This window comes from Amblyomma mixtum, chromosome 3, assembly GCF_055824585.1.
Source record: "Amblyomma mixtum isolate Tamu chromosome 3, ASM5582458v1, whole genome shotgun sequence".
Taxonomy (NCBI): Eukaryota; Metazoa; Arthropoda; class Arachnida; order Ixodida; family Ixodidae; genus Amblyomma; species Amblyomma mixtum.
This window is the reverse complement of record NC_143014.1, coordinates 174,527,962-174,542,858: the sequence shown is the minus strand read 5'-3', so window position 1 is coordinate 174,542,858 and position 14,897 is coordinate 174,527,962. Positions and strand designations below refer to the sequence as shown.

Here is a 14,897-nt window from a genome sequence, read left to right as displayed (position 1 = left end):
CTAACTAATTAGTCAACCTTGAAGAACGAAAAAAAAATACTGCAGACTAGACCACGCGACTCTAAACAACTCTCATTTGGTTTCAGACGGCTAAGGCATCCCGTGTTTTTTAAAAGCTTGGTTACATTTAGCTGGGACACCTGGTATACGAACTAAAGCGCTATGGTCGCATCATTGTTTTGTCTTATGCGCCGACTCGGCGCTCATGCCTTTCTTGTTCTCACTTTTCTGGTTATTCTCTCATGCTTAGGTTCAATACACGGTCTATACCAACGGGAAGGAGCTTGTTCTTAAGAGCGCGTGCGACGGAGTTTTTTTTTGAGTGGCAGTTAACGGCCTCGTGTGGACACACTTTACAAGGTGCAGACGGCCGCAGAATATGTTTTCAGGTGGAAATTTATTTGTCTGCTGAGAACAAGTATGCAAAGGAACAGACCTTCCTCTTTACAGACGCGCTCGAAGTAAAAACGCTGTTTGTGGCATCACGTAAGGCGCCGCAATTTAGGAATTGGAAAGGATACACCAGGAATGAATAGCGCGTGTACAGTCGCGGGTAAACAAGATTAGCACACGTGACGGTACACCAGAGCGCCGGAATGACAACGCGTGGCGCTGCGGGTGGCGAAGAGGCTGATAACGAGAGTGCCGGGACGTTCCCATTCTACAGTATTAGGGGGGTTCAGCGGAATGCCACGGACAGCAAAATTACTGGCTAAAAGCAGCGCTATCATCTATTGTTCCCGCGAGTTCATTTTGCCAACCATCGCGGACATAAAAAAAACAGTAATAAAAAGAAGCCATCTTTGCTCATGATAACCGAGCCAAAAGCACAGTCACGTAGGGTCGGCACTTCAACGCTCGGGCGGTGCACGCTTGATAAAGATTACTTCCTGCCGTCCACCCCTAGGCTGCAAACATGGAAACGGCCCGTTAAGCAGGTCTGCGTACCGCAGCGCCGCGTGGTGAGATATACGAATTCTGATCGCCAATGATCTGCGCTAATATTTTTCGCTCGCGACTGTACGTTGACAGTCTGGTTCGTTGCGTTCTTCGCTTCCTTCGTCCTTGTACTCGTGTCTGCGCTACTGCTTGCAAGTACGTTAGGAAAAACTACTCACAAAGCATTCAGCACGCTTGACGTCCTCCGTAGTGGCCACCCTTGAATCTTGATGGTTACGCCATAATGAAGGAAACAAGGCAATCTTTTCGCATTGCGTATTCTTTATTTGTAGTGTAGTACAGGTGCGTTTTATAGAGTCGTGAAAATAAGTTCTGAGTGCAAATATGAGACATGGCTGCATATTGTAGTGAATGTAAGAAACGTCGCAATTTGCGATTCGTTGCGTTTTCTTCTGAACATCTTAGCTTTTTCGCCGCGCCTTTTCATCTGGATTTCCAGACTTCGAGCGTGTTCTAGCTGGCCCACATGCCTGCACTGGCGCCAGTGTTACGACACGCGCGTTCTCAAACACGTTAGCAGAGGCAGAAGTCTATGTTGCAGACGTGAATGGTCGCAATATCCCGATTCGACGCAGGCAACGTGCCTGTACCAACCCAGGCTACTAAATGAAGCTTTCAACTGTCCAGCCGCGGTTCCACACAATGCTGCGAGCAAGAAACAACTAGAGGATCACGCAGTAGACGGTGTAGTGTTCAGCGCCAGCTCGAACAGAAGCTGTCTGGAGCTCTCGCTTCGGATGTGAAGGCCCAGGAACAAGTAGGGGACGATGAAGTAGCGAAACTCTAGCAGTGGGTGGAATACCGTTGAGGCGAATACGCACGCCGCCAAGAGGATCCGACGGGGAAGAGGGACGTGGCTGAGGCGCCGCAGCAGTGCATAGCCGGCGAATATGTACGTGGGCACGAGGCAGCAGTACGAGGGCGCCCCTGCCGAGGACGTCCCTCCAGGCGTAGAAGGCAAAGTGCCGGTCGTCGTTCAGCGTGTACTGTACGGGGGCAGGTGGGTGTACTTCTGGACGACCAGGACGGAGACCAGGAAGAGCGCTGCATGCGTACACGAGGGGCCTCTGCACGACGCTGGTTCCGAAATCGGCAATGGCTGATGGCTTGAGAACGTGGGGCGTTGAGTGCAGAAGCGTGAAAAGAAGGCAGTAGCTCTACTGGAGCGGATGGAAACGGACTTGGTGCTGAGCCCTGTCGCCAACGACGATGTCTTAGTTGCAAATAACCAAGGCCAGAAAGTAGAGGCACACGAACACATAGCCGAAGCTTCTCGCGAAGGCTTTGCAAAGAACATCCGACACTCGCTTTCAGGGAATTTCGGCACAAACATTGCCGCCGGGTCCAAGTAAATCCGATTCTTGGAAGCCGCGGTCACGGCCCTGGGAATGACATGATCTCTCGAGATAGTCCAGAAGCTGAAATTCTCCTGTCATAGCCACCCACAGGACGGAGCTCTGTCGAAAGAATATGGCAATAGCGCCAAGCAAAGCCGCCAGACCGTGACAGCAGTGAAGATAGGAGAGGTACATGAGCAACAGGAAAAAATATGTAGCCCAGGTCGGTGTAGTATATATGTGATAAGAAATTCAAAATGCAGAGCGAATTGACAGCAGCGCTTACCAAGGTAAGCTTGGCTCGCGAGATGCCCTGCCCTGCTAACTTGATCGCAATCGCGTACGCGGCGAGCCAATTTCCCAGGCCCATGAGAATATTGGTGCAGCGGAGTACGTACAATGAACAAAGGTTTGTGGAGTTGAAGATCTCGAACGCTGACAGCATCGCCACAGAAGTCGCGCAGAGGCCTAGCGGCGCGGTTATTTTTGAGTTCCAGGTGGTGTAATTTTCGGTGCAGTAGCTGTACGCCATGGTGACGCGGTAGTGTTCGTCCATGCAAGGTGCGGGCTGGACTCCGTAAATCATCAAGGATACAACAAGTGAGGACAGGGAAACGCTGCAAAGCGCCGCCAAGAATGCGACATGCTGAGCAAGCTGAGCCCTAAGGAGACTCAAGAAGCGCATTGCCTGTACCATGACCGCCTGTGTAGAAGGCATTTGCACATTGGCTCGCGTTTACTTAGCAAAATGGTGGTAACACAGAGAGACAGCTGGAGAATACACGACCTCAAGGGCAACCTTTATCAGCTCGCTGCCACTGAAATAACTCATGCCCGCTCGAAACACGCATGTCCCATCCAGCTGCCACAATAACAGACGACAGCACAAGGTCGATGTTTCAGAACAGAGCGGTACGCGTTGCTTCACCAGGCATAGGCAAATGCCCGAACCTAGTTTCATTTTAGCGAATTTTCTCCTACCCTTTTCCTTATTTTTCTCAATCGCTGTAATCCCTTATAGAAAAAGAAAAACATGCCCTCATATGATAAAAACGTGAAAACAGCTGGATGCTGATATCACAAAGCATTAAAGTGAAGCGATATCATCCCTGAAAAGGCCGACAAACCAACCGGGTGTAGCCGTTATTGAGACACTTACCGCGGCCACATGATCATGAATGCTTCTTCATCGCATATAGCTGATCTTAAATTGGGAGGCATTCAGGCCTGGAAAGGGAGAGAAATATTTCTTGGACGATAAAAGATTTCTCTTAACATGTTCAGTTGGTAAGTTGATTCGACAATATTTTTTTACGAAAAGGCACCAAAAGTAAACGGCAGACAAAGAAAACACAAGGCACGTACTACGTAAGCGCACTAACAACTGGCAGAACATTTCTTGATGCGCATAATATGTAACTGTGGCCAAGCGATGAGCATCCAGAAATCTCTACCATTATACCCAACATGCAAAAAATAAAAGGAAGGACATGATACTGTTACATTTTTTCGTTACGCATTGAACCAATAAGACACATACTGAGAGATCGCCAACACAGAAGCTAACGCGCTTTTTTATTTCCAAAGCGTCTAGTATTCCTCTTGCTGACTTATTTTGCCGTACTTGTGGTTGCTGTACTGTATTTATCTGATTATTGAAAAATAGGCTTGGTCGAAGGTTCTTTTTTCAGTGTTATAAGAGAGATTTTAGCAAATTATTTTCATGGTATATGTCTAAGTGTATGGTACAGTGATGCTTAACAAACGGCTTGCGCTGCGCTTTCTTGCGGCCATCATTGCAGACAATTCCCATATGGCTGCTCTCATCATAATAATCATCATCACTAAACACCGCTGGTACGGCGCATGCGCGATGTGCTCACCCGCATGTACGTTCACCCTAGGTGCGCGGGTGGCGAGGCGAATACAATGCAGTAAAGAGCGCATGTGTGTAACCCATATACTTCGAAGAAACGAATCATCGAGTCCAGTTGCAACAAAAATATGCCACGAAGCCAGAGCACCGCTCTTGGCACACGATACACCATTCGACCGATGGAAGCCGAAGATGAGCGGAGGAAAATTTTCTGTTAAAAACATGTACGGTTATGTTGTCCTCATGAGTGCCTTTTTTATGCGTGTGTCGACCAGCCAAGAGCATCTGTCGCCGAACGAGTGCCACATGTGTGTGTTACAGGGCATTGATTAGAAGCGGCCAGAATGATGTGTCAGACCAGACACTGCCAGCTAGTCGGCCTGTGACGACTGGGGTGCTATTCATGTCGTAATATTAGCAGGGACGGTTCATGCACTGCGCCACCGTTTATACATTCGGGACAGCTGTTGCCTGTTCGCATTTTAATGCCTAATGGAAACGACTTATACGGCTTGGTTTTAGTGACAACACTGCACGGGCCCGGGCCTACCGGAAGGCCTGTTCCCGGTGCTCGAAAGCCGGTGTCCAGAGCCCGAAAATGCGGTGTTTTGCTGCTTGGCCTGGGCTTTGGGTTCTTGGGCCCGGGAAGGGCTCAGGTTTGAAGCCGCAGGACCGAACCGGGCTCGGGCCCATACGTCGGCGGGCCTGTGTAGGGCCTTAGATGCCTCACTGCCGAGCCAAGTACATTTGTGCATTCAAGCTACAAAGCTTCAGGCCATGTGAACGGGAAGCTAGTGATTTGGGAGACCATATGTGTAACTAGTACATCTGCTTTGTTCTGACTCTGTTAGTGGTCTGTTCCTGCGCAGGGAGAAATGCAAATAAAATTCGTGTGTATGCTTGCATTGTCCATCACAATGTTTCGGGGAATAAAAGAACCTCGGCCCTGAAAACCGGTCCCGGGAATTCGTCGGAGCAAAAGCAGAAAGAGCTGTACGTCGAGTTTTGCAATCTTGCTTTACGCAGTGCCACCCATACAGAAAAATCGAAATACCCTGGAATGCGCACGCTCGGCCACACTTCACGATGAAAAAGAACGAACATCGCTTCCGCTCTTTTTTTTATTTTATTTAAACATACTGCAGGCCCTTTTCGGGCCCATGGAGGAGTGTTTACAATGCATCACTGATCAAACATCAAGGATCCGACGTGAAAAACTGCTCTTGTAGGTCCCGGAACGCGATGTCGAGGAGTCCGTCTCGCAGTATGAAGGCTATCGGCAGTGATGTTCCATTTGCAAAATCTTCCTTTTTCGGAGAGTCTCGGTCAAAACGCTGTCTGAAAGGAAAACGATTCTGGGCGAGTTTTCCGAAAATTTTGAGAATGAACAGGGAAACAAGATAAATTTTCGCAACTGACGATAATTTTTAGCTAAACTTAAAAGGCCACGGCCTGGACAAAGCGCAAACTCGGCTACAAACTCCGAAAAGAGACAGAAAAAACGGCGCAGTCTATCCTTACGGTCGACTTCGTGCCTTCGCAGAGCATTATACCACTGATACTGCGCAAAGGTTTTATGCGCACCTTCTGTTAGAGTCGCGAAAAAGTTCACAAGGCGGATGCGGCGATCAGCACTGAGCAGCACCGTGCCGTCACCACGTCGACAGAGCGCTCGCATGTCGTTGCTTTGTTTAAAAAACTACAGCTGTCAATGAACGACAACGCTGAGAGCTCGGATGTTTAGATTGTCTGGAAATAATAAAACGAAAAGAAGCGACTACATATAGCAATGTAGTTGCGTGCGTGCGTGCGTGCGTGCGTGCGTGCGTGCGTGTGTAGCCTCCACCCCTTCAGTGCCCGGATCGCAGCGGATGTAAGCAACTTCCAGGCGTGGAAGGTCCCTCCTCCGAGCACGCTTTGGCGGGTGCACCTCCGGGCACCTGCAAGGGGCTTGATTTCTGTTAGTTCATGTGAATTCTGTTCTGTTTTGAAACTGACATACCCAGTGTTTGCCTCATGTTACTGGAATCCTTTTTGATATTGTAAACCCCCTTACACAATGCCCGTTGGGGCCTGTGTGGTTCAATAAATAAACAAAATTCTACAAACTTTGGTTACCCGAAGGTCCAGAGCATAGGCTCGCAAAATGGCTGTCGCCGTAAAAACACAAACACGCGTAACGACTCCAATCTGCCAGATTCCTTCCCTCCAGTCCTCGTTATTCCCTATGAACCGCAATGCATTAATGAAAATACTACCCAGAAAACGCAGAGACATCCGCAGAATGTCCTCAGAATGTCTCAGTCAGGATGTTCTGACATCCTCATGTAGTCGTCAACTGGTATTCAGTCAGTTCAAACAGGGTCGGTCCATTTGTTCGTCTGAAGCACGTATTCAGAATGTTCTGGGGAACAAGTTTCTGGATATTTCCCGTACCATCGCAGGATATAAATAACGCAGGGAAAATGCAAGAATTTTCGAAACTGCGAGGCAAAACCGGGAATTTTATGTCTAAGTAAGGGAATTTGCGATTACAGCATGGAACATCACTGGCTATCGGCAAATGGCACTGCGCTACAGAATATTACACTACAGAAGCAAAAACTGGAAATTTTATGGCTAAGTAAGTAAGGGAATTTGCGGTTACATCATGGAACATCACTGGCTTTTGGCAAATGGCATTGCGCTGCAGAATATTACACACAGGAGCAAATTTTGTGATCCTCCCATTCTAGTCATAAAACACTGTCCACGCAGCTTCACTGAATGAGATTTCATATAAAATGTGGCAGTATACCGCCATTTCACCACACTTCTTGTATTCATGAGATCAAAAATGGCACTTTCCCGTCTCTCCTGCTCTTGATGATTTTTGTTCGCTTCCTTTTTGCAGTCACATTTGTCTATTTTTACTCTTAGTTTCTGCCTGAGCTAACATAGGCCAGCCTAGCTAACTCAAACTGGCGTATAGAGTTAACGAGCCTAGCTAACTCAAGCTGGCGTATGGAGTTAACAGGTGGATGTTATTGTTACAGGTCAGTCCTTGTTGGTGATAGACTGATTGCCTTGTTGGTGGGTGGTTCGAGATGGGCAATGACACATTGCAGGAAGCGACAAGGCGTTCTGCTCAAGTCTATCCCCAGCAATTTACAATATTTACATCCGCTGTCAGGACGGCTGCTACAAGCTGAGTGAGATCTGAAATTTCACGCCAGGGCTCACTCTTGAGCTTCTGTTAGCTCAGTCGCTACGAGCTAGCGCTGCGCTTCGCTCTTTTCCCGCGCTTTGGACCAGAGTCAGCCTCAAGTTTGACTTTGTTCCTTGTGTCCTCCCGAAACCCCTGTGTCTCTTCTCCGTCTCCATTCCAGGCTTTGGCACGCCGACACGAAAAAGCCCTGATCACGGAAAGCGGGGAAAACAACTAAAAAGGGAAACACAAGAGCATGCATGTACCCGTTAAGATGCCCGGGATTAGTCAAGTCTGCAGCAAGACAGGCAGTCTTTGTTCCGGTAATTAAGGAAATGAACCGCGCGTCGTCGAGCATGACCTCACTGCATTTCAAACGAAGTGAAGGTCTACGTCCACGGCCAAAAATTTCTTGACAACTTGCTTGGTCTCGTCTTATTGCAAGGTCAAATAAATATATATAATATAAAACAGGGCAGCTTCGCCGTTGTAATGAAAAGCGATACGACAAGAGGTACCAGTTTGGCCCCTTAGACCGGAATTAAGGTAAACGTCACATGTATTCGCCACGGAACCTGAAAAAGAAGTATTTTCGTGCGAGTAGTGTTTTCCGTAAAAACAGCAGCAGCTTTTTCGTTTTCCATCTTTGCTTGCGCCGGTTTCCTGATGTGGACCCCGTATTCGTATCTTAACTGAGGCCGGGGTGTATACATGTTGCGTGTGAAAGCGAGGTTTCCTTTCCTTTTCGGCTGCTGCTCGGTTCCACACCATGCAGGTATCCTCGGCGCTGTCTATTTCTTTCCGAAAGCACAAGACGAACAAGAAAGCTGCACACGAGGAACAAGGTCGTTTTAAGATGAAAAAAAAAAAGGTCTCAGTATGGGACATTATATATATGAACGGCATGCTTGAATGCGGCTTAAGAACACTGCTGGTTGGAAAGCGCTTGACAAAAAAGTTTTTTAAACAGACGACACGGAGCCGTTTTTGCCGGTTGCGATTTTGACAAAACACGCCGCGGTGGTCGCTGAGGCGTCCAGCTGCTTAGCTCTGCAGTTCCCGGGTTCGCTTCTGGGGACAGCGGCGGCCGCATTCCGATGCCGGCGAAATGTAAATGCTCTGGCATACTTTTGGTTTAGTGTGCGTTTAACAACCCCATGTGCTTGAAATTAATCCTGATTCCTGAAATACGGCGTTTCTAGTAACCCAGTGTTGCGTTAGCAAGTCCAAATTCGTTGGCTGTTTTTTTTTTTTATAAAAACCGGTTAGTTATTCTAGACTATTCTAGACTTGTGCAGCGTTTACGAAGAGAACTAAAACATTGTATCGTTAGCAAACGTGTACAGGTACTATCGGCGACAAATGAAACGCGATGAAGACAACTGAAACACGAGCAGCAAAAGAAGGAGATATCAGCCAGTGGAAGCTCAATACTAGCGCAGATTCATTTCATTCCCAAGCCGCGAAGGCCCTCCTTTAGAAATGTTAATCAATGTTGCTTGTATTTGCTCTCCAAGAGCGGACATATTAAAGGGAAAGCATTATAAACCCATTAGCACAAAAGCCGGCGTCCGCCGTCCGCTGTCCATGGCACGAAATTCCGCCGCCGCCTAGAGCACGAAATTCGGATGATGCAGTACGCCGGTGTACGATATCACAACACTTGTAGGAGAGCATGTATAGTCATGAATGACCTATGAGTCATGACTCGTGTCATAGTTGTGGCTCATAACTCATAGTCACTCTGCATACGAAGCATGACTAAGCACTTACAAGTAACGTAAGGTAAGGTGTACAGAGTTTGTGCAATGTATGCGTAGTCATGAGGCGTAGTTATAGTCATGAGGCATCACTTTACGAGTACCGTAATGTAAAATGTATACAGTTGTACAAACGTTATACGTATTCATGCCTCGTAGTCATAGTCATGACTTATATTCATTCTGCAACGTAGCATGACCCAGCACTGTAATGCTTTCGCATTCTCACACGTAAGCAGTCTTAATGCCTCTGCCGAATTCTTGTCTGTTTTTGTGTTGGCATTTCAGTTCTGTTGGTTGCGTTTCATTTCTTGCTGATAATACAAGCAATATGAACTGGAAAACAGTTTGCATTCAAGAGCCAATGCCATTCTTTTGCGCTGAGCTTGAAAAGGAACCAAGAAAATAATATGAAAACTTCGCATGGAAAAACAAAAACTCGGCGAAGCCAAATTGAAGACGCAATGAAAAAGGGATCAACTTAAAAAAAAACTATAGACGATAAATGCGATTGATATGGAAGAGTATGCGTTATCATTAGTGTTCCCCTCGGACGGAGCAGCTGCTGTCGCTGATGGGTACAGACTGTGCGAGCGGTGGCGTGACCCACTCCGGCAATCACCAACGTGATTTTGCATTTCGCTAAGATCGAAATGTGGCGTCCACACCAACCGTGGCGGGAAATACGGATGAAGGAGTCAGCGGCGTCATAAAATCGATATAGGCATATGAGCAGCCAGGTATTTTATAGGAAGGAAATAAAAAATAAAATGGTTAAAGGAATGAGTATGAGGTGTTTGATAAGGTTGAAGGCAGGTGAGCGCTGCGTAGCGAACACTGCATGAACTGAACGCAGCACCTCTGAAGAAGGTGGTTATAGATCGTGTTTACATTAGAAGGCTAATAACGGAAGTCGAAAACACTGACGGGATAGTACATGAATCACAACTGTGGCTGCGCTGCGAACCGAAGTGAATTGATCCGGGCATAATCAGAGAAAGCTACCGCCAAATAACACTTGCTTATGATTTTTCGGCACGGCGGTCGGCACAAGATACTTCCGCCGATTGTTCGCAACCACCAGTGACAACTGCACAGAGTCTTGGAAGTAATTGTAAGCGTTGCCTTCTCGGAAACTTCGCCAACGTTGCGTAGATGCCCTTCCTTGCTTTCCGTCTAGACTTTAGTGCAATGAGAGATCGCCCGCGGTGAAGCCCCCGAGCGGACGTTCACTTTCGAACGAACGTGCTTCTATGGCTACGGCGGGATCAATTTGTCCTCGCGGCGGGGTTTGGGCGGCCGCGGGCAGCGCCAGCGAGATCCATCTTCTTCGGAGAGGGGGTCAAGCGTGCAGGCGTCCGACGCCAAGCTGCCTTTAGCGCTTTCCCGGATGTGTCCACGTATCGCTGCACACAGGCCACTCGCCTCGCTCCCTTCCCGATCCCCAACCCGTCCCCTCTCCCGTTCTTGGACCCCGACTTCCTGTGGTATAGCGAGCTACGTCCCGTGGCTCGCTTCTTTTGCCCGCGCCTCACTGCCAGTTTCTTTTCTTTCGCTAGTACGCGGCGGATCCCCGCCGCGCAGCTGGTCGAAGTGGTTTCCATCCTCTCTTTGGGTCCGCCCCCGCTGTGGAACAGCAAGTAAAGACACGGACTGAAAGTCCCATACTTATTGAGAGTTTGGGGACGGAAAATGCGGCTTCTTTCTCGCGTGTCCGCATGTTTTTCTTGTTCTTACAGTCAGGCGGGGCCCTGACCGCCGCTGCTGTATTCTCCTTCTTTCTTCATCTCCTTTGTTTGTTTTTTTTCGACGTCGCGTAACTTTACTGTCTGCACATCACGCCAACGGGATTTTCGCAACCATCTTTATCCCTTGTCGGTTGTGTGCGAGGATGGGTGTATTCAGTTGTCCCCTGTTTTGTTGCACTGCATATACGCTTCTCACTCCGGGCTGAATAACATTTCTCGTGTCCTTGTCATTCTTCTATATCTTGTTTATTTTTCCAGTTATTGTCGCGCATGGCCACTGACAAGTTCCTTATTTTCCCTCGGCGACTTGCCTTTGCTCACATGATAATCTCACTAGCCTCTAAAGTATCATATTGAGATCATTTTTCCAAACTCAGCTAATGATTTTCATCGCGTTCCAGATGACAACTGTGGCCTAAATGTGATTTTCAGGGTATATCCGCTATTAAAATCAGAAAAAAAATCTCACTTTTCTACAGACTTCATTCGAAAGAAGTACGTGCAGAGCAGACAAATGTCTGAGAGCTCGACAGATATCACCTTGCCTGTACTTGCCGTCCCTACACGCCCTTAGGCGAAAGTACCGACTCCAATACGGACCGGTCTCACTGGTCGGTGCTCGGAACTACAAGTTTGGACCTGAAAGTCTCACCATTGGTCCTACTTCATCCACAAATCCGGCGTGCATCCATTCACACTTTTCAGCGCTTATAGGTGGCGCGATGGCATCGTCGTCATGGAGAACAGCTAGAGTGATGATCCGTAGAAGCGTGCCGGCATGAAGGAACGTGCAGCTTCCGGCCCTGTTGTGTTTGTCGAAGCGATTCTGTCACTCGCTTAATAAACGCAGAGGTGCGTTGTAAAGGATGAGAACTTTTAATGCTAGCCACGCGATGCGAGGAGTTGCATCCACTAACCGCTTGAAAAAACACGACGCAAAGGAAGGCGGGGTACGCAGGCGGGGGAATTACCTACGGCGCCAGTAGGTAATTCCCCCCGTGTCGTCTGAAGTCGGGAGGGGTTGACAATGACGACAGCGCGTCGCGCGCTTCGGACGCTGTCCAAGCCCGCGGGGATTGGGGAGAAATACCGCGAGCAGCCTTGTCGGGGCCGCAAGGGGCCGACGACCGTTTCCCGTTGAAAGGAGATTCTGGGGGGTCAGTAAGGTCGGCGACTTCTGAAATAGCTAAGCAGTGGACTTACTGGCGCCTCTAGAGTCGGGCTCCGGCAGCTCCGGCGAGCACTGGGCTCCGCCCACTTGTATGAAGAGTGTCATTGCAGCGGTATTGGTTGGAATTGGGCGAGAGCAGGTTTAATAAAGCTCCGCCCAATTATCGAGGGGATAAAAACCGCTGCGAACAAAGAGCAGGGACGAGCGCGCGGAGTCTCAGTCTCGGCCGCTTTTCTACAGCCCTTCTTTTAAACAGCCTTTTCTCTAAGTGTTTGTATTTTGCTCCAGTCCAATAAATTAGTTTCTTGCTTCTCAAGAAGTTTGGAGTGGCTGCCCCAACCGGCAACGTGTCGCCGCACGAGTGGACGAAGACGTGAAGTGTCCAGCATACGATCGGACCAACCGGCCATTCCGACCTTTTTTATAACTACTTCCATGCGCATCTTTTTCGGTCCCCTGTTACATTACTTTGCGGCAAGTTTTTAACATGCATGCTAACTAACTAGCTTCAATGCACAGTAATTTCCGGTATGCAGTCCGCGGTCTGTACATGTTTAAAGTTGAAATATGACGATTTGTGGACTATCTATATGCGCTGACAGTATCTTTCAATATCGCCGAATATGGCATGAAACTCCCAACGCTTATTTTATTACGAGGCTGCTACCTCCGCTGTGCGTGCACATACATTTTTATGCGCTGGTTTCATAGGTTGCTCCTGTGGGGCTACATACAACGGGCGCGGACACTCCAGTGAACAAATTCTTTTATGCGAAGCATATTAACGTAGGTTTCGGGCCTTCGCGCGACGCCCGGCGGTGGCCACCATTGACCTTCAAGTAGGTCACGTGACATGACGTCACACCGGCTGCAGATGGGGCCTCATATCGCGCCGTCGGTCGCCTCCCGGCGGTGGCCACCATTGACCTTGAAGTGAGATCACATGATGTGACGTCACGTGAGGACGTCACACCGGCTGCAGATGGGGCCTCATATCGCGCCGTCGGACGTCGCCCGGCGGAGGCCTCCACGCTTCGGTTCGCGCCGTCGCGCGCGACGCGGCGGCGGCGCCACCATCGCTGCATCACGTGATATGTGACGTCACGCCAGGGATGAGGCGGCGCGCGCCCGCCGTCGCGTCAGTCTCTGTGCCCGCAACCGCGCCAGCGTCTTTGCGCCGGGCGTGTATGCGGTCAAGATGCCGCCAAACGCTAAGGACATGCTTCGCATCCACTGGGCTTAACCTTGATAAGCCTCCAATTTTTTCAGAAAAAGATTGAGCTCTGCTGACTATACATAGGGAGCGCAGTGACAGCACGGTGCCGGCCTTCAGCAGTGGTCGCACAGGGTTCAGATCTTTAATTGTATGAATTCTAAATCTTGTCATAAAATTCCAGACGAGAAACGCCGTAGCCAGTCACGCTATGTCGATTAACTCACCGAGATAACGCCAGAAGAAATCTTTCTAGACGTGCTTACTGCATACTACCTTTGCATACGAATTGCTCATTTTATTCCGGATCCACAGCTACAGACTCCAAAGTGCTTTCAGTTCTTGTCCTTGTGGGAACTGTGCAGGCTTATTTCACCTCACACTGCACGATTTTTGCACTGGGGGACACTACAGATACGATTGCTTTTCACTTTTCTCGTCGGCACATCCATTGCGCGAAGTGTAGCTGCCTACACTGCGAAAGTCTATCACCGGTCGGGCGCTGGAAAGTGTGAATACACAAGCTTCCTCCTTTAGGCACGCTGTTACTATAATAATAATAATAATAATAATAAAAAACGACTGAGGCTTAACTTGGTTAAGCCTTGAGAATGCGAAGCATCATCGTGTCGCGTAATTTGGAGGCGCACAACCACAGCGACGGCGCGAAGTGGACCCCTGTTTCTCCACTGTCGTGACGTCATGTGTCACGTGATTTGGAGGCGCACAACCACAGCGACGGCGCGAGGTGGGCCCCTGTTTCTCCACTGCCGTGACGTCATCGTGTCACGTGGTGTGGCATCATCGTGTCACGGGATTTGGAGGCGCACAACCACAGCGACGGCGCGAGGTGGGCTCCCGTTTCTCTACTGTCGTGACGTCATCGTGTCACGGGGTGTGACGTCATGTATCACGTGATTTGGAGGCGCATAACCACGGTGAAGGGCTGAAGTGGTAGCTAAAGTAGTATGCTTCACATAAAAATGTGATACACAGCGTAAGCAACGCAAGTCGAAAGACGATACGAGGACCTTGCATTTTTGAAAGTGGCTATAAAATGCGTGCATTATGTAGAGCGTTAACACCGCATACAAGTCCTCAAAAGCAAGACAATGATTTACAAATATATATATATATATTTTAATTCTAACTTATGTGCCTCCAGGCGGCGTCTGTTGTTGGACTCTCAGGCGAATTCCTCTTTCCAAGGTCGTGAGGCACGCTTGACGTCAGCTGTAAGGGACTGCCAAGGCTCGGCAAAAACCGAAACGATGTTGGCAGACGAAAAAGATGGATTTACATGACGGACAGTTCGCCCGCGGACCAGGCGTCACGTAACTTCTCACTTCCGCTCCTTGAAGTTTGCGCCTGGCGGTTTGGCCCGCAGCCTGGACGCCTGGTCCGCTTCTCCAAACTTCACCTTAGCAAGAGTCACTGAGCGGACTATAGCATGTCCACGGTCACTCGCCATGCTAGTTCACCGACATTTTTGGTCAGGCGTGAACCAGACGGACCGAAAGTGTGATATCACGTGACGCCTAGCTGGTCCGCGGGCCAACAGTCCGTTGTGTATAGACACCAAATTTCGGTTGCATGTTATCTTTTTTTTTTTTTGCGGCGATGCGTAAGACGTTACTATACATGA

General features: G+C 48.9%; 1 pseudogene; it reads right to left on the bottom strand.

Moving 5' to 3' along the window:
- Nucleotides 1-1,562: 1,562 nt before the first annotated feature.
- LOC149352784 (dol-P-Glc:Glc(2)Man(9)GlcNAc(2)-PP-Dol alpha-1,2-glucosyltransferase B-like) lies at nucleotides 1,563-14,723 on the bottom strand (annotated as a pseudogene).
- Nucleotides 14,724-14,897: the final 174 nt, after the last annotated feature.